Here is a 20,146-nt window from a genome sequence, read left to right as displayed (position 1 = left end):
CCCTGTGCTTTATCCAACCGTGGTTTCAACAATTCTCGCTCATATAAACCCTCCTCTTTTTCGCTAATTAGACTCCAGAGCTCCACCCAGGGCCTATCCATGGATCTCTGCATCCAGATCAGTCCTTGGATGGGGTTTCTAGCATGACAATTAGGGTGTTTGGCCGTCCCATCACCAGAGTAGGTCAGTTTGGGCTGCAAGAGCACTTGCTCAGCTTTGTTCATATCAGCATTGTTTGTAATAGCTAAAACCTGGAAACAACCTAGATGCCCTTCAACTGAAGAATGGATAAATAAAATGTGGTACATATACACAATTGAATACTACTCAGCAGAGAAAAACAATGACATCATGAGGTTTTCAGGCAAATGGATGGATCTAGAAAAAAATCATCCTGAGTGAGGTAACCCAGACTCAGAAAGACAAACATGGTATGTACTCACTCATAGGAGGATACTAGATATGGAAGAAGGATGACTGGACTGCTTCTCATATCACCAGGGAGGCTACCTGTAAAACGGGACCCCAAGAAAGACACGGGGATCACCCAATGATGGAGAAATGTCTGAGATCTACATCAACAACCTGGACATGAGTAGGGTAGTGAAGGGTGAGGGTCAAGGGAAAGAGAGCTTGGGGGAGCGGGAGATCCCAGGTGGATCAAGAACAGAGAGGGAGAACAAGGAATAGGAGACCATGGTAAATGAAGACCACATGACAATAGGAAGAAGCAAAGTGCTAGAGAGGCCCACAGAAATCCACAAAGATACCCCCAAAATAGACTGCTGGCAATGGTCGAGAGACAGCCTTAACTGACCCATTCTTTGTTTTCAATCTCTTCACTTTTTTTTTTTTTTTTAACAAAAACACTTATTTTTCCTCAAAGAACAAAAATAGTTAAGGTTAAGGAAGGGCAAAGAGAAATCAGAATGATGATTGTATCTCAAAGTTTTTTTTTTTTTTTTTTTTTTTTAGGTATGTGTTTTTCCAGCATATATGGCTGCATACCACATCCACATGCATGCAGTTCTCACAGAGGCCAGAAAAGTGGGTCAGATCTTCTGGAACTGTGAGCTGCCATGTGGGTGCTGGGAGCTGAACTTAGGTCCTTTGGAGAAACAGCAAGCAGTCTTAACCGCTGAGCCTTCTCACCAGCCCCCATGCATCTCAAAGTTAATGCAGAGTATGAGCATGGGAGAAACAATAAGTATGTGTATCCACTAATCCCCAAAATCACTTACATGTGTCAGGGAGTTATTTAGACACAGGACTCAGTATTGTTTTTTTGTCTTTGAAAGACAAAGAGAAATGTCCTAAATTGACTTTACCATTCCCAGTTTCATCTTTCTTTTTATCTAAAGTGTCTCAACAGTAGAGTTTCTTGCTTAAATAAATGTTTGACTGTTGTTTTTTTTTTCTACAAATATAGTATTCAGCCCACTACTTTATGGACTTTGATAATTGCCACCTCTTTGGTTTTGCTTATAGTAATGATACACTCAAATTAAATTTCCACTCTATTGGACATAAGTGTAATTTTAATGCACCCATGCTGTTGAGTTGTAACTTGAGTAGGTAAAAATTTGGTATGAGATTCTCAGCGAATTCTGTACTTTAATTATTGGTGCTCTTTTTGAAACAGTGATTTCTTCTGAAAGGAAGTCATGTTCATTACTATATACCACAATGATGAACCAGTGATTTCTTCTAAGTGCCATATAGATAACTTTTAATAAAAGAGTGTTTGTAAAATCATTTTCCTTTTGTATTCAAGTAATATTAAAATGACAATAAACTAGCCAGTACAATTCTTTCTGAGCCAAGCCATTCTTTTACATATGTCAGAAATGCAAGTCAAACCACCTCAAACTTTGTTATTTCTATGCTAAGAAGTACATTTAAAAAGACATTTCTTCCACAGCTAAACTCTGTCAAATCATCACCCTTGTCATTAGAGTTGACAGCATCCTTTTAAAACACCCACACTGACAGTGTTCTTCAATCTCATTGACTCTGGTCTCACTTTGGTTCCTAATTGCTGTTAATACAGATGGAATGAAGATATCATCATATAAAAATTCTAGGTGGAAAGGACATTATGAAGATGGCAGGTTATTGATGATTTTCTTAAATATTTGTCTTCTGGGGAATGAGATGGCCTACATATGTTGTGCTCGCATGAATATTTAGAAAGTCACGTTTTCTTCAAATAAGAAATGATTATCTAGTAAAGATTAAAGAAACTATCTTGGTCTAAGAGAGAAAATTGGACAAGTCTTCAGAAATGGTATTTTAATTAACACTGGAATCATTATAAAGCTAATTCAAGATACTAAAAGAGATAATTACTTTTCTGACAGTTTTTACGTTGACTGCATTTATTTATTCTCAGTCCCTAAAGAAAAGTTCATAGTTCCCTGTAGAGCCAGCCACTGTGGTTGAAATTGTCTACGGAATCTTGGAAACGGACACCCACAGAGAAAGGTCCAAAGTATTTAGAATTAGAACCTAATTTTACAAGTCTTATGCTGTTTTGTGTCTAATAATGGACCAAAAACCTATAAAAGTATCTTTTTCTTTGAAAGAATGTGTTATCACCTTTATAATCCAAGTTAAGATGTTAGTATAAGATAGGCCACTGTTATGAGAAGTGACTTACACCTAGAAGAAAATAGATTAAGATATTTTAAGAGAGACCTATAAAACCAACAAATTACATTTTCCAGACTAGACCATTTGTACTTATTATGATATGTTTGTTTTACTGGACTAAAAATATAAAACTGTTACATCATGACGCATTAATAAAATTACAAAATTCTAATCCTTCTATGTCTTCCCCAACTTCCTTAACAAAGCAGACTTCTTCCAGAACCTTGAATGATTTATCTTTATCATTTATTCTTTATCTACAAATTTGATATAAATTCCTGTGGATCAACAGACAACTTACAGTGTCATCAAAAGCACAACCTGCTGTGGTATAATCCATGTATTAGCCTAGCAGGAAGTGCATGGTGCAGTTTCCAAATGAGAAAGATTTATTATTCTGGGAAGGCTTCTGTGGGAGGCTGAGGAAAGTTCTAGTATATGAAGTGTAGTGATATATTGTGTACCCCAATAAAGCTTACCTGGGGATCAGAGGACAGAGCCAGACACTAAATTAGACATAGAGGTCAGGCAGTACTAGCACACACTTTCCTTTGGGAGGCAGAGGTCCGTCGGGATCTCTATGAGGACAAGGCCACATTGAGCTACATGAGAGAAATAGAACCAGGCAGTGGTGACATATGCCTTTAATCCCAGGAAGTAATATTGCAGGGCACAGAAAGGCATATAAGGAGTGAGGAAACGGAACTTGTTTTTTTGAGGCTGAGGATTCCGTAGAAGTAAGCTAGTGGCCGGCTGTTTTGCTTCTGTATTCTTTCAGCTTTTACCACAACATACGGCTCTGGGTTTTTTGTTATAAGGCGTTTTAAGATTCATGTTACAATGAAGTCCTAAGACAATGTATGCTGTTGACATGTCACAGCCATGTCCAGGAGCCTAGGCTCAAATCCATAGAAAAATGTCAGAAGTACCATCACCCCCACTGCATTTAAGATTCTGAGGAATGGCAAAGCCTTCCTCTGTTGTTTTTATCTAAGTTGTTTTATTTAACAATAAAGACTCAAGGGGTCAGATGTTGGGGTGAAAACCTGCTAGATCAGAAAAGCTGAGAAGCAACAGTTGACCTTCCTTTTTGGCCAGAGACCCAACAAGAAAGCATCTCTCCACCTGTCCTAAACCAAAACAGTCCATGAATCTCTATATCCCTTCCAACTCCTCTGTATGTCTCTCTATTCATATCCCTGGATCCTCTGTACTCTCTATGCCTAATTCTTGTCAACTAATCACTAGCTCAGCCCCCTGATCCAAGGTTGATTTTATTAACACAGTCCCAGAGTTTCACAGTCTAAATAAAAAGGAAAGGTTTTAACTCAAACACAGTACAAAAATATACAGTAAGAACAAGTATCAGGTATTGTCTAAATAAAAAGGGAAAGTATTACCTCTAAAACTGTAAAACTATATGCAATATGAACAATTATCACATAAAAATTATATTTATGATATCCAGTTTATTTGTATTTGGCAAATTTGGAGAAAATACTCTATTGCCTATCTTATCTGAGTGAGTCCAAAGTTTTATACCTAAACCATTTTCCATCATAACTTGTATTACCAGCCTAAAAATGTCATTTTATTCCTTAAAACATTTTCTTCAGCTCTTAAAGAAAACAACTTAAGCTTTTATGCTTCTTAACCATATAAACTTTACAGCTCTTTTGTAAGTTTCTTTTCTGAATTTGGTAACAGAAAATAGTATATCTGTCTAGTTTTCAACCTCCATCACAGACCAGAGAAAGACAAAGTATTATATGGATAAACAGGAAGTGCAGGAAAAGCAACTTCCAAAACTATAGAAAGGACAGAGACAGCTGCCTGGACAGTCACCCAAGTTTCCTCTGCAATGTTGATGCATTCATCCTTGGCCTATAAAATATTTGACAGACTTCTATGAAGCAAGAATTTTGAAGGACTGGCCTACTTCATCTTGGCAAAGTTTGGCATTCAACTTCCTTTGGGTACAGATTGTCCAATTTAGAGAGCATATTGTCAGCAGTCGAGGTAAGGCAGGTTTTTGCCCAGTGTCTAATTTTGTCACAGTGAAAGCAAACTCCATATGCAGTTTCTTTGATGCCCATCATCTTCACTGAAGTAGATTGGTACTGCTAGGAACACACATATCTCACTGTTGTGAAAAATCTTATGTTATTAAACCATCTTAAATGTCATATTCTGTAGATCTCTGAACTGTGTGAAGTCTACCTTGTAACAGGAATCTTAAAAGTTCTTATTAATAAAATCAAACCCGAGGCGAGTTATTGGGGGTCCATGCTGGTAGATCAGAGAGACAGAACAAGCCACAGCTATCTCACCTTGCCGGATCCTCAGCTGGTCTTGTCTCCTCAGATTGGAGGCCTCTGAGTCCTCATCCCAATGGCTCTCAGCTGAACTACTGTTCAAAAGTCTGAATGCTTAACCAGCCAAATGCTTAACCAGCCAAAAGCTTCTAGTTTCTGGTCCTCACGCCTTATATATCTTTCTGCTTTCTACCACCATTCCCTGGGATTAAAGGCTGGCTTTCTAGGATTAAAGGTGTGTGTCACCATGCTTGGCAATTTCCAATGTGACCTTGAACTCACAGAGATCCAGAGGGATTTCTATCTCTGGAATGCTAGGATTAAAGGTGTGAGGGCCACCATTTTCTAGCCTTTGTATTTAGTGGCTGTCTGTTCTCTGACCCCAGATAAATTTATTAGAGTACACAATATTTTGGGGAACACAATACCACCACATTTCCTCTCTTTTTGTCTAAAATTAAAAAAGGTTATAACTAATACAAGAAAAACTATCTTCAATAATTATATGCAATATACCGTCAAGATTACATTAACAATGTCTAGTCCATTAACATTTGACAGATCCAGACAAAAAACTCCATTATATATATTAACAATGTCCAGTCCAGTAACATTTGATAAACTCAGACCAAAAAATTTTCTTACTTATTTAAAACAAGTAGTTCCTTTTAAAAAGTAGATTCCATAATCTCCCTTTTTATCTTATCATATCCATATTTTCTCTTTTTTCTTTTCATAATAGATTCATTAGTCTACCTTTTGTCATTTTTATATCTTCCCCTTTTTCTTCAGTATAGATTCAGTGATCTACCTATTTATCCTATTATTTCTTTATCTTTTTTTCTCAGAGTAGATTCGATGATCTATCTCATATCTATATTCTCTTTTTCTTTTTGCTTTCTAGGGGTGAAGATATCTTTAGGGAATCTTGAAAAGAAAATTTTGGGGTTAATCATCAAGTCCTGTATCGTTTGTCCAGTCTCTGCATAATAGGAAAGTTCAGGGCTTATTTCAAGTCCTTGTTTGAGTAGTCTGTCAGGCTGGATCATCTCAACTAGTCATCTCAAAATTGTCCTGACCAGTTTGTAGTCCAAAGTCAATTTTTCCATGGTGTTAATCGGCTTAATGGCTTTATCATAGTCCATGTGGAATCATCGTTGTAGGATCCTGTCATCTTTGAAGATTTCAAAGTCACTGTTAGGCATGGTCATGGTTTCCTGCAGACTTTTTTTTTTTTTTTTTTTTTTTTTTTGCCTCCTCTGTGGTTTGGAGCAATCACAGTCTGATAAATGTCTGAATGTCTGTCTCTCGGAACCATGAACATTCTTCCCTAGAATAGAAAATCTTCACAACAATTTCTCCCCACCATTTGTCTTGCCAAACTTTTCCAAACTGACCTTTGCCGATGCTTTCTTGTAACACGATGGTCCTGGCAATTCTTCTCTGAACCAGCAACAGTAAACCCTTTGTTCCAGGTAGCAGCATCACCGCAGTCACCAACACGATGAGAAGGAGCTGGCAACGTGGAGCAGTTTGTGGTCCTCATGCCTTATATATCTTTCTGCTTTCTACCACCACTCCCTGGGATTAAAGGCTGGCTTTCTAGGATTAAAGGTGTGTGTCACCATGCTTGGCTATTTCCAATGTTTGTGGTTCAGTCTGGGCCAAAGCTTCTACCAAGCCTCCTAGGCCTCAAATTTGGGATCTTCCTGCCTCTGCCTCCTTCAGCAAATCCTACCGGCGTGTGCCACCACAACCCACTGAGTGTAGCTTGGGCCTGAGATGGGGCTCATAAGACCACAGGCAAACAGCTTTTTCATGAATTCGTAACACGAACGTTGGGCGCCAGATGTAGCAGGAATCTTAAAAGTTCTTATTAATAAAATCAAATGCGAGGCGAGTTATTGGGGTCCATGCTGGTAGATCAGAGAGACAGAACAAGCCACAGCTATCTCACCTTGCCGGATCCTCAGCTGGTCTTGTCTCCTCAGACTGGAGGCCTCTGAGTCCTCATCCCAATGGCTCTCAGCTGACCCCCCCCCAAAAAAAAGATAAAGAAATAATAGGATAAATAGGTAGATCACTGAATCTACACTGAAGAAAAAGGGGAAGATATAAAAATGACAAAAGGTAGACTAATGAATCTATTATGAAAAGAAAAAAGAGAAAATATGGATATGATAAGATAAAAAGGGAGATTATGGAATCTACTTTTTAAAAGGAACTACTTGTTTTAAATAAGTAATAAAAATTTTTTGGTCTGAGTTTATCAGATGTTACTGGACTGGACATTGTTAATATATATAATGGAGTTTTTATCTGAATCTGTCAAATGTTAATGGACTAGACATCATTAATGTAATTTTTGGCTGTATATATTGTATATACTTATTGGATAGTTTTTCTTGTATTAGTTATAAGCTTTTTTTTAATTTTAGACAAAAAGAGAGGAAATGTGGTGGTATTGTGTTCCCCAAAATATTGTGTACTCTAATAAATTTATCTGGGGTCAGAGAACAGACAGCCACTAAATACAAAGGCTAGAAAATGGTGGCACTCACACCTTTAATCCTAGCATTCCAGAGATAGAAATCCCTCTGGATCTCTGTGAGTTCAAGGCCACATTGGAAATAGCCAAGCATGGTGACACACACTTTAATCCTAGAAAGCCAGCCTTTAATCCCAGGGAGTGGTGGTAGAAAGCAGAAAGATATATAAGGCATGAGGACCAGAAACTAGAAGATTTTGGCTGGTTAAGCATTCAGGCTTTTGAGCAGTAATTCAGCTGAGACCCATTCCGGATGAGGACTCAGAGGCCTCCAGTCTGAGGAGACAAGACCAGCTGAGGATCCGGCAAGGCGAGGTAGCTGTGGCTTGTTCTGTCTCTCTGATCTACCAGCATGGACCCCAATAACTCGCCTCAGGTTTGATTTTATTAATAAGAACTTTTAAGTTTCCTGTTACACTACCTATCTATCTGAAATATATCTGTTTGACCTTGAAAGCATACTTACCATGACTACAAGTTTGATTGTTATCTTAATTAACAGTTTGTAATAATAGCCTTCAAAAACTAGAACTTTACATAACAATTTTAAATGAGTTGCATAGATGCAATACCCTACAGTATGTTGTAACAAAAATTACCTTAAATTTGTATCAAAATGCAAAAATCAATACCAATGTAAAATAGTTGTGACTAGTAATTGCTTTTTAATTTAAAAGTAGATTCAGTAATCTACCCTTATATCATATCATTCCCATATCCCCCCTTTTTTCTTTCCTGAAGAAGATCCCTGGATTTAACTTCCATTGCTTAGTTTCCTCCCTGACCATAACTAATAACAACTTGCAATTAACCCCCCTAAACAATGACAAACATCCATAACTCATCAAATGACCAGAACCATCCACCCTACTTCCTGGGAATGTGGATGTTATGTTCTTAAAATTACTTCTTATTGTCTGGAGGTGATGTCATCTTTAGAAGACCCTGAGAAAATTGGAATATTGGTCAAGTACTGGGAGAGCTAGCTCCCCATTTATCATTTACTGTCCAGTCTCTGTATGATGGGAAAGTGCAGGGTTTACCTTAAGTCCGGACTGAAATATTCTATGAGGATGGAGCATCTTAACTAACGAATTGGAAGTTGTCCTGAACAGTTTGTAGTCCCAAACTGCTTTTTGGGTGTTGTTTGTCAGTTTAATGGTGTTTCCATAGCCAAGGTGGATTTGGCATTGCAGGGCCCCAACATCTTTTTGGAGACCTCAAAGGTCACTGGTTGGAATGGTCATGGTTCAACTGTAGAAAACTTAACATTTTAAATGCCGTATACACCCAATGTCCCAAGGTTAGAGGACCACAATCCATTAAGTACATCCAGGGAATGCAAATTTAGTTTCTAATTACCTGCTTCAGACTCAAATATGAAACACATACATGAAGCCAAATGAAGATTATTTTAAAATTAGTTAGTATTCTGTTTCACTACTAGTATCTCAAGAGATAGTTTATATGTACATATATGAAGTCTTACAGATTTTGATGTTTTTATATCTTAACAAAAGTTTTAAAGAGTCCAAATAAAACCAAAGGATTATGAGATTAGTGGCAATAGAATAGTCCCTTAATTTTGATTTTCTTCTGTCCCATACCAGGTGGCTTTTCTGATATGAGATAGTGATTCTGGATTTTCTTTTAACAAGCATGCTTGGGTTTAGAGGAGAGAGCCATACTACAACTCCAAAGTCAGCTTTAATTGATTTTTAATTGAATTGGAACCACAAAGGACCATTTGCTGTTTATCTTTTATTTAATTATTATTGTTGTTGTTTTATTTTGTTTTTTTGAGACCGGGTTTCTTGGTCAAACAGTCCTGGCTGTCCTGGAACCCACTCACAGAGGTCATTCTGCCTCCACCTCCAAAGTGCTAGGATTAATGTCCTATGTGCCACCACTACCCAGCTGCCTTCTATGTTTTTAGTGAGTGGGAAAAACAAGAATTTGGTAATATTTATGAAATTCTACCCTGCTGGAGGTGCGCTGTACAAGTAGGCCAATTTACTCTTTTCTTCTTGGGATATTTTGTCTTGATTCCTTCTTCTTCTTCTTCTTCTTCTTCTTCTTCTTCTTCTTCTTCTCCTCCTCCTCCTCCTCCTCCTCCTCCTCCTCCTCCTTCTCCTCCTCCTCCTCCATCTCATATCTCATGTGCCCAGTAGTCTTTAGATTCCTTAGTTGGATAGTTTTATTCTCCTGGAAAGACAAAAAACCTACCCCAACCCTAACTTTGGGGAGGTCCTTTTTGGGGGGTCAGGTTATATTTTTGTTAAAGCAAAATGTTTTCTTGGCAACAGAAAAAATATTATCTTTTAATATTTTTTTCATACCAGATCAAATGAAAGACTTTTTTTTTTTTTTTTTTTGGTTTTTCGAGACAGGGTTTCTCTGTTTTCTTTGCGCCTTTCCTGGAACTCACTTGGTAGCCCAGGCTGGCCTCGAACTCACAGAGATCCGCCTGGCTCTGCCTCCCGAGTGCTGGGATTAAAGGCATGCGCGGCATGAAAGACATTTTTTAGTCTTATAAGTTTGTATGGACCATAGGGTAAAATGACCAGACAAACCTTCCCTGGCCCTGAAACCAGAGCCAGCCAAAGTAAACACATTCTGGCCCTGAGACCAGAGCCAAAGAAACATACTTTGGCCCTAGTAACAGAGTCAGTGGAAAAAAAAAATACACCCTGGCCCTGAAACTATAGTGAGAAGGCTAAACACGGTCAGTGAAAGAAACACAGCTTGGCCCTGAAACCAGAGACTGAAAGAACCCCCAGAGGAGATCTTCCTTCAGGAGAGACCCCAAACCCAAGGAACACACCGAAACCACCGATCAGATGCAAAAGCAAGAGGGTTTATTAGATACACGGGTACCCGGGGCGAAGTCTCTAGGAGGACTTGCGCGCCTTCCTAGGGCAAAGGGGACTTTTTATGGGATTCCAGGGCAGAGGCGCGGCTACAGAAGCAAGAAGCATAGTTACAGGGTCCCTATTGGTTGTTTCAAAGAAGGCCAGGGTGAACTTGGGGTCGTATGTGTGTGGCTGATCTGGCCTTGCCCAGGCCAGCTGCTTATTCCTCAAGGCCAGGGGCCCGCCATAAAATATCTTTATTTAACCCAACTGTCTTTCTCCCAAGGCCGCTGACCACAATTATCTCCTCCCTAAGCCAGATGGCTGGCCACAGTTATCTCTCCCTCCCAAGGCCTGATGGCTAGTTAGTTACAGCTGTGTACTTCTGTCTTTCTGTTTCCTTCAGAATGGCGTTTCTTAGGCTAAGTTATTGGGGGGGCCATTTCATCGGCCCAACGCCCCATGTCCTCATAATGGAGCGGGGGTCTTTCAAGACAAATCTGCCCCTGACCAACAAAACCAATGAATCCCCAAGCAGGGAAACGAACCAATCCCCGAGCAGAAAGTCTTCTCCCTGGAGAGACTCTGCTCCTAAGAAGCCCTATTTCAGCCCCTCTGCCTGCTCTGCTGTTGGTTGTCCTTACCCACCCTGGCAGAGGCAGCCACTCTTCTACACTCCTCCTTGACAAATAAATCTCTTTCTTAAAAGAGTTTCGGGTTAGCCGGGTGGTGGTGGCGGCGGCGGCGGCGGCGGCGGCGGCGGCGGCGGCGGCGGCGGCGGCGGCGGCGGCGCACGCCTTTAATCCCAGCACTCGGGAGGCAGAGCCAGGCAGATCTCTGTGAGTTCGAGGCTAGCCTGGGCTACCAAGTGAGTTCCAGGAAAGGCGCAAAGCTACACAGAGAAACCCTGTTTTTGTTTTGTCTCGAAAAACAAAAACAACAACAAAAAAAAGGGTTTCGGGTGAAGATCTTTTGCTGGTTTGGAACAGAACCTTTGCTGGGATGCTTCTTTGCGGAAACTGAGTAGACAAAATGTTACAACTTTTCACTGGAGTTGGAGGGGATTGCTACATTTCTGCAGTGGTTTCCTTTTTAGCAGTGTGAAGCAGAATAAGTAACATCTTGGGTCAGAGAGAAGCAGATTTCTGCTGCGAAGCTCCATTAAGGGGTGGTGGAGCAAACCTCAGCTGAGATGGCTCTCCCTAGGAGAGGAGCAGGATTTCTACATCCTGCAGGGAGATCAACCCCAACCCCACTTCAGCTTCAGGTAAAGCTTGATTTTGTAGCAAGTCAGGATACCTTTCCCTCCAGAGCTGTGACACTGGCAATTACAGAATCAGCCTTTTCAGTAATTAAAGCAGTTGCCCATTGGCATCCCAAATATGTATCTATGGTATAGTACACATACTTTAATTTCCCAAACTCTGCAAAATAAAATACATCCATTTGCCAAATTTCATTTCTTTGAATACTTTTTGGGTTATTTCCTGCAGGTAATGAAATTTGGTTATACAAGGAACAAGTAGGACATTTCCTTATAATTTTCTTGGCCTGTTGCCAAGTGATGGAAAAATCACTTCAACCTTTGCTATGAACGTGGTATTTTTATTTTTAACAAAACTCTGAGGCTTTTACTATTAATAGCTAATCAGTTTTATCATTATCTTGTGCCAGAGGGCCTGGTAGACCTGTATGGGATCTGATATGTGTTATATAGAATGGGTAATTTCTATATCTGATTACTTGTTGTAGTTAAATAAATAACAAAGTTAATTCTGAATTATTTGGAACAAATACAGTGGTTTTAACATGTAAAACAATTCTTTCTTCATATTGAGAGCCAGTAACTATATTAAAAATTTATGGAAAATCTAATAAGACCATGAGAATAGCATATAACTGTGATGTTTGTACTGAATCATGAGGGCTTTGAGCCAATTTTCTTATTTTTCCTGACTTGAGTTATAACCTGCCTTTCCTGATTTATTTGCATTAGTATAGAATTTAGGAGCTCCAGAAATTGGTGTTCCCTTTATTATATGAGTGATTGAGTGGGAGGCAGGAGAAAGGGAGAGAGGGGGAACTGAGATTGGTATGTAAAATGAAAAAAAATGCTAAATACATGTCAGGGAAGTAAAGAGTTCACAATTGATCTCTCCTTATTTGTACTTTCTATCATTTTATTTTCTATAAACCTATCTTATATTCTAGGTAATTAGAATCTCCTCTTTGTATTTTTTTCAGGAGAAATTTGTAATCACCAGCAAGGTAAAATTCTCCTGACTTCATCAAACATTTTTTTTCTAGATTATCTGTAACTAAATCAGCCAATAAGATATCATCCATATAAAGCTAAATTATAGATTGAGGAAACTGTTTACAAATTATTTCTCCTGAGTGATGTGCAAAATCTTGACACAAAGTAGGGCTGTTTAACAATCCTTGTGGCAAGACCCTCCACTGATACCTTCTAACATATTTGAGAATTATTATAAGTGGGCACTGTAAAGGCAATTTTTTCCTCTCTAATGTTCTTGTAAATGTATAGTTAAAAAAAAAAAAACCCAGTCTTTAAAATCAATCACTACAATAGACTATCCTTTTGGTGATAAAGAAGGCAAAGGAATTTCAAGCTGTAAAGAGCCCATTAGCTGGATCACATTATTAATAACTCTCACATCTGTTACCATTCTCCATTTTTTAGAGTTTTAATGACAAAAACAGGAGAATTTCATGGACTGGTCAATTCTTTAATATGTTGATCATTTAGCTGCTCATGTACCAGCTGTTCCATTGACTGTAATTTTTCTGATGTCAAAGGCATTGTTCCACTCACACAGGTTTGTTGGTTAACCATTTTAAAGATAGGGCTGTTGGTACCTTTGAAAGACCAACAGCTGCTGTTCCCTGCTGTACTTGTGACTGTTCTTGATAATATCTTTTAATATTTCTCTCATAAGTATTTTTTACTTTATGTAAAATGTTTTGTTTCTTAGGCTGGAGGAGTGTTAATCTGTGTTTTCCATTGCTGTAACAAATCACATCCCCATAAATTCATTGCTATGTGAAACACATATGGGTTTAATTTTCCTATCTGTTCTTCTGGCCCTATACACTCAACCCACATTTTACTTACTTTACCTGAGATAAAGTTCTAATCCATAAAAATTGATTATTTACCTCCTGAAAAGGACAATCAGGATGCCAAGGTTTTGGTGAAATTATAGTTACATCTGTACCTGTGTCCAGTAATCCTTCAATTACAATGTCACTTACTTGTATTCTTAGCTTTGGTCTTTGATCAGATATAACAGTTTGTCAAAATACTTGTTTTATGGTCTCTGATGAAATTTTTGCTTCATCTACGGATGCTGTTATGTCCTTGATCACATCCAGAGCAGTATGTTTTTTAACAACAGTCATTAAGTCTTTAAATTGTTCTGTGGATGAGTTTCTCAAATTCTTGCAGGGAATGATTGAACCAAATTTGATACTGTGGGCTGTGGGAGGCTCCCTAACATGTTTCCCAATGGTAAGGGTTTACCTTGACTGTCCCTTTTTGATCTGTATTCATTAGTCCAATGCCAGTCTTTGCTGTGCCTTCTGCATATTCCAGAAGGCTGAGGGTATTGCTTTTAGTATCTCAAGGAAAACATTGTTTCTAGGAATGCATTGCCTACAGTCCCTTTGCAGATCACTGTGATTACCACAATTAAAATATCCAACATTTTGATTTTTCTTAAATTTTTAGAAATCACTTCTATCAAAGTAGCATTATAAGCATGATATCCATTATCAGTTTTATTTCTAATACAATCATCTATTGGTCCTGATCTTGCATTTAAAGTCCTAAACACTCTTTTGCATTCTGAATTAGTATTTTAAACAGCCGAAGTTTCAATTAATATTCATCTGATTACTGATATTATTCTATTTACAGTTGAAGTCAATTTTTGCAAAAAAATATAGTGAAGGCTTATTTGGGGCATTGTATAATTTTAGTAAATGACTCAGACTTATTTCCTGATTCTTCAACCTTGTCCCATGCATGTAAGGCTGCTAAAAGACATAGGACCAAGGTGTGATCATCCAATTGATACTGTCTTTGCAGCTTAGCCTCTTTGCCTTCACCTAGATGCTGGTCTTGGGAAACATTAGTGCCTCAAGCCCTATTTCATTGTTCTATGACTCCAGCTTCCCTCTGCCTACCATGTTTGCCACTATAACTGAGAACCAACTTCTAGTACTATTGTAGCTAAATCTTTCCAGTCTTGGGGGATAATTCTACTCTGAGTTGCCCATGAATTTAACATCTACTTCACATAGGGTGAATGTATACCAGAGGAAACAAGCACTTCCTCAAATCTCCTCAAGTCTAATATTTCTATAGGATTCCATTTAACTCCTACATAACCTTTAGGGTGCCTGTCATCTACTGGTCATTGTTGTTTAGTAACTGGGTGAACTAAGGTTAGTTTTCTAACAACCTTGGGCTGCCCCCTCTTCAGTTTCATCATGCAGTGGAGTGGTAGGTTCTTGTCTAAATTCCTTCATCTGTTTCTGAGTATTTTTCTTATTTTCATTAGTGAGTCTTTCTAAGACTTATATCTTATCAGTCAAATTTTCATATTTGACACAGTTAACAAGTCACTTTTCAAAGATAAAATATGAATTACCAAACTGATAGTAATTGTAATTGGCATCATGTCAATCCCAGTTAAGTCAGTTATCCCTTCACTTATTTTTTTTCCATTTTCACACCATCCATTGTGGCACACTATATAAAGTCCTAACTTCATTCATTGTGATATTTTCCATTCTTAATAGGGGAAAGATTTTACTTTGGACTTCCCAGGTGTCTTACCAGATTTGCTATGATGGCTGCACCAGCAGGACTGAGAGGCACTTGGAGCCAGGGTACATCACAGCAGCAGCAGCGGCGGCGGCGGCGGCGGCGGCGGCGGCAGCAGTAGCAGAAACCCAAATCAGGCACGGGCAGGTGCTTTGTCTTTACCTGGGTAGAGGATGCAGGGGGACCACAGTGAGAGAAGCCACCTGAGGAGTGACTGTGATGGTGGGAAGGAGTGTCACTTTCAGAAGCTGCCATGTGATCTCATGCCACGTGTTGGATGCTCAATGTTGTTTTTTATTTAAGTTGATTTACTTACCAATAAAGACTCAGGTGTGAAATGTTGGGGTGAAAACCTGCTAGATCAGAGAAGCTGAGAAGCTACCAGCTGATCTTCCTTTTTGGCCAGAGACCCAGCAAGAGAGCATCTATCTCTTCACCCTTCCCAAAACAAACAAAAGAAAGTCCTAGATCTCTAAGTCCTCCCAACTCCTTCTTGTGCATCTCTCTATCCATCTTCCTGGGTTCTCCATACTCTACATGGCTAATGATATCTGGCTCCACCCCTTGATAGAAGGTTAATTTTATGAACACGGTCTTGGAGTTCCACAATGCAATCAAATTTCCTGCAGCATCCCTCTGTCCATGTGTGTTTGATGATAGTATGTACAGAAAAATCTCTGCCATAGCTTTCTCCCCCTGTGTGTTTATGACTTAAAGACTGCTGCTCTACAGAAACTGCTCCTACCAAGATTAACTAAACCTTGATCCATCTGTGTTGCATAAACTTGGCCTCCTCATTGATCTGTGAAGAATAATTCCACCTACTTGTTCAGATGTGTGCAATAACCCTGCCTCTCTGTTTACCTGTGTGTAACAAACACAGTGAGCTTCAAGGTGCTGCAGTTTCTCCATCAGAGTGCTCAGTCCACCTCATCCCAGCTTTTCTGTGTTCATGTCTGATTGTCTTTTCTTCATTCCTTCCAGTCAGGTTTGTCCCTGGTTATACATAAAGCTGTGACAGGCTTCATTCACTTTACACCCACCCCCACCTACAGAAGTGAGTATCAGTTTCCTATGTCACCTTCACAGTGACGGACGACCCATGTGGTCATGGAGGAATAGCTACAAAGTTCTTTTCTATTTTACAAGATTTGATTTCAATGTAACTTCAAATGATTCCAGGTTATAATTCCAGTCAGGTTGATGAGTCCATAAAAAGGGAAGAGGTCTATTATGTGAACTAGACTCTAGTAACAAGAGTTACAGATAAGTTTACAAGGACAGATGATACACTACTGCACCAAGAAGGAATTACCAGCTGAAATAAAATATGCCAGATATCATCTTAATATTACAATACATGCTAAATCTAAGAAACAAGAAACTGGCAACAAAAGTGACATTATGAATCTTCATGAGAAAGGAAATTTGGATAACAAAACTATACAATAAAATATACCAGCCAAAAACACAACACAAGGTAAAAATCATCCATGGTGGAAAAATATTGCCATGTCAGCTTGGATGTCACTGACCAGCTAACAAGTGTAGGCTGTGGCAATTACATTTACTGATAGGTAATTGCCTAACCATTTTTTCAATTGTATATAAAGAGTGAAGTTATAATCTATGTCTATGGAATCCAGGCTATTCTTCTATATACATGTGACAATGTCCTGACTAATAGACTTAGGATTCCATTGCATTAGACAGTGATACTGAAATGATCTTGAGAGCCAGTGTGGCTTTGCACTTCTGTCTTCTGCCCCATCCTTTGCCTGACCTTTAGTGCTCTCTCACAGTCTCTATATCCTCCAGAACTATCTGCATTTTTGAATTCCAGATGGATTTGACTAACAGAAAACCCAATGGAGCTTGGAATGAAAGATGAGAATATATTTGGAATGTTTATTCAATCTGCTCCTGGGTGTTCCTGACAGGGGCCTATTTGATCACAGCTTCCTGTCTTTGGAGTCTCAAATATATGTGCTTTCCCTACAAAGAGAGAAACTTGTCATTCTTCCAGAGACAATTTTGTGCCTTTCTAGGAAATTTAACATTTTTCTATATAATATACAATCTTGTTATGCAACTATCATAGTCCTTTATAAACTTTTTATTTCTCTTTAGTCAGTCTCTAGCCTTCATTATTAATTATAATCTTCTCTTTCTCTCTTCTTTGATTGGTCTGTGTAGGGAAAGAAATAAATTACCTAGATGTGTTGAGCATAAAAAACTTTTTGCCATTGTTAAAATTATCTGTTGACTTTTACCTCTCAATTTCATTTGATTTCTTCTCATTTGTAATCTTTATTACTTATTTTCCTCTGCTTGCTTTGAAATAAACTGTCATTAAATAATTTATTAAAGTCAATGCTTGAAATCATGAGATGAGGCTGCAGTAAGGGATCCAGAGTTAGCAGAGCATCTAAGTCTGGTTCCCAGCACTCACATCCAGTGACACACAGTAACTCCAGCTCCAGCATCAAGGGATCAAAGGCCCTCTTCTGGATTCTGAGGGCACTGCAATACATTTAAATTACATATTATATTACACATATGAACGTATACATTTAAGATACATATCCTTAAAATATAAACTATTTCACAAAAGAATATTGTTTTAAAATATTTATTTTTAAAGTGGACTTGCAGCTATAAGTTATCATTCCAGGGACTGTTTGCTGCATCCCATCACTTTTGGTAGACTGTTTTGTTTTCATTTATGTCAAAATGTTTCTTGGTTTGCCTTATGATTTGTTTAACCCATCTGTTATTTAGGAGATTGTTCCATGGAACAGATTCCCCTGAACTGTAGCAACTCTCTACTATTTACACATCTTCCACAAGAGGCCTCATGAGTTGTTAAGTCTCTAAGCCTTCTGAATCTCCCAGGCTTTGATATATTTCTAAGTTTTATGAGTTTACCATCTCCCTCCAGTATAGAATATGTCAATTCAGAGTAAATAGTTACATAACACAATGTCTGGTCTGATATTTTTCTCATTTCTATGTTTATTGAAGAACAATTTTATCTGACATCCATTCTTCAATGAGTTCTTTTTGATCACCTTATATCTACTTATCCTCCCCAAGTTCTCTGTTGAGAAATCACCTGTTAATTTTATGTTCCATTACAATTCTTTATGATTTTTGCCTGGCTGAAATCCTCAAAACAAGATTCAACTAGTAGGTGGAAATGTAAAGAGAGTTCCCCCTGTTGCTAAACTCATATTTAATTATTCTGTAGTTGTTTTCTTTGTACATTAGGGTATAGCCACATTAATTTTTACACATTTTAAGGTAGGCAAAATTCCCTAGCTGAACCACTATCGACCAGTATAATGATCAAATTCAATACAACCAATGTGTTTAAAACACCAAATATATTCAAGTAATCCTGATTAATTCTGGACCCACTTTTTGAAAATGTCTCTTTCCTGGCTAGTTTTATGTCAGCTTAACACAAGCTAGAGTAATTTGGGTAGAAGAACACTCAATGAAAAAACTCCCCGATAAGATTGGCTTGTAGGCAAGTCTGTAGTGTATTTCCTTCATTAGTGATTGATGAGGGCCCAGCCCACTGGGCAGTGCCACTCTAGGGCTGGTGGTCCTGGGATCTATAAGAAAGCAGGCTGAATAAGCCATGAATAAGCAAGGTAGTCAGTAGCACCTCTCCATGGCCTCTGCCTCAGTTTCTGCCTCCTAGTTCATGTCTTGTGTTCATACCCTATCTTCCCTGGGTGATGGAATAGAAGGTATAACGTGAAATAAACTGCTTTTCCCCAAGCTGCTTTTAATCATGGTATGTCATCACAGCAGCAGAAGCCCTAACTGACTTATTTTCCTTGATGACACAGTTTCCATCCTTGCCTTCTGACACTACAATTAATCCATTGCTTGGATATTCCACTTTGAACAGAGCTCTGTTTTTCCTTAAAGATTTGCTACAGATTGACAAGCACACCAAAACCAAAGAAAACATACATTTTCACAATTATTATATAAGTACCTTCATTAGTATTATGTAAGAACTATCTGTGATCACTTACGAAATGCCAATTACAAGTGCCTTCCCAGCTTCCTCAGGCTTTTTGACTTTGAAGATAAGCAGAGCTTAGAGGGTAAAAATAAACTTATTTTCTTTAATTTGATATAGTTTGTGTGACAAAAACAATTTATGGGGGTTTAATTTGCAAGGGTTTAATTATTTTAAGGATACCAAGATTTCCATTTAACCACATTTAAAAGAATTTTTAAGAGTCTCGCCAGGCGTTGGTGGCGCACGCCTTTAATCCCAGCACTCGGGAGGCAGAGCCAGGTGGATCTCTGTGAGTTTGAGGCCAGCCTGGGCTACCAAGTGAGCTCCAGGAAAGGCGCAAAGCTACACAGAGAAACCCTGTCTCAAAAAACCAAAAAAAAAAAAAAAAAAAAGAGTCTCATGCTCTACCGACTGAGTTAGCCGGGTGCAAAGGCTGAAGGGCCCCCAACTGGATTAGGCCCTCTGAATAGGTGAGACAGTTGATTGGCTTGATCTGTTTGGGAAGCATCCAGGCAGTGGTACCAGGTCCTGGGCTCGTTGCATGAGTTAGCTGTTTGAAACCTGGGACTTATGCAGGGACGCTTGGCTCAATCTGGGAGGAGGGGACTGGACCTGCCTGGACTGAGTCTATCAGGTTTATCTCAGTCCTTGGGGGAGACCTTGATCTGGAGGTGGTGGGAATGGGGGGTGGGCTGGGGGGAAGGGGGGGCAGGAAGGGGGAGAACAAGGGAATCTGTGGCTGTTATGTAGAACTGAATAGTATTGTAAAATAAAATAAAAAAGAATATATGAGAAAAAAAATTTTTAAGTGAGTACATTGTACATACAAGTTATTATATGAGAAGTCCAATTTCATAAATACCCATGAGGGACAATATACAAAAT

This window comes from Peromyscus leucopus, chromosome 19 (assembly GCF_004664715.2).
Source record: "Peromyscus leucopus breed LL Stock chromosome 19, UCI_PerLeu_2.1, whole genome shotgun sequence".
Taxonomy (NCBI): Eukaryota; Metazoa; Chordata; class Mammalia; order Rodentia; family Cricetidae; genus Peromyscus; species Peromyscus leucopus.
Note: the sequence above shows the minus strand (reverse complement) of the source record.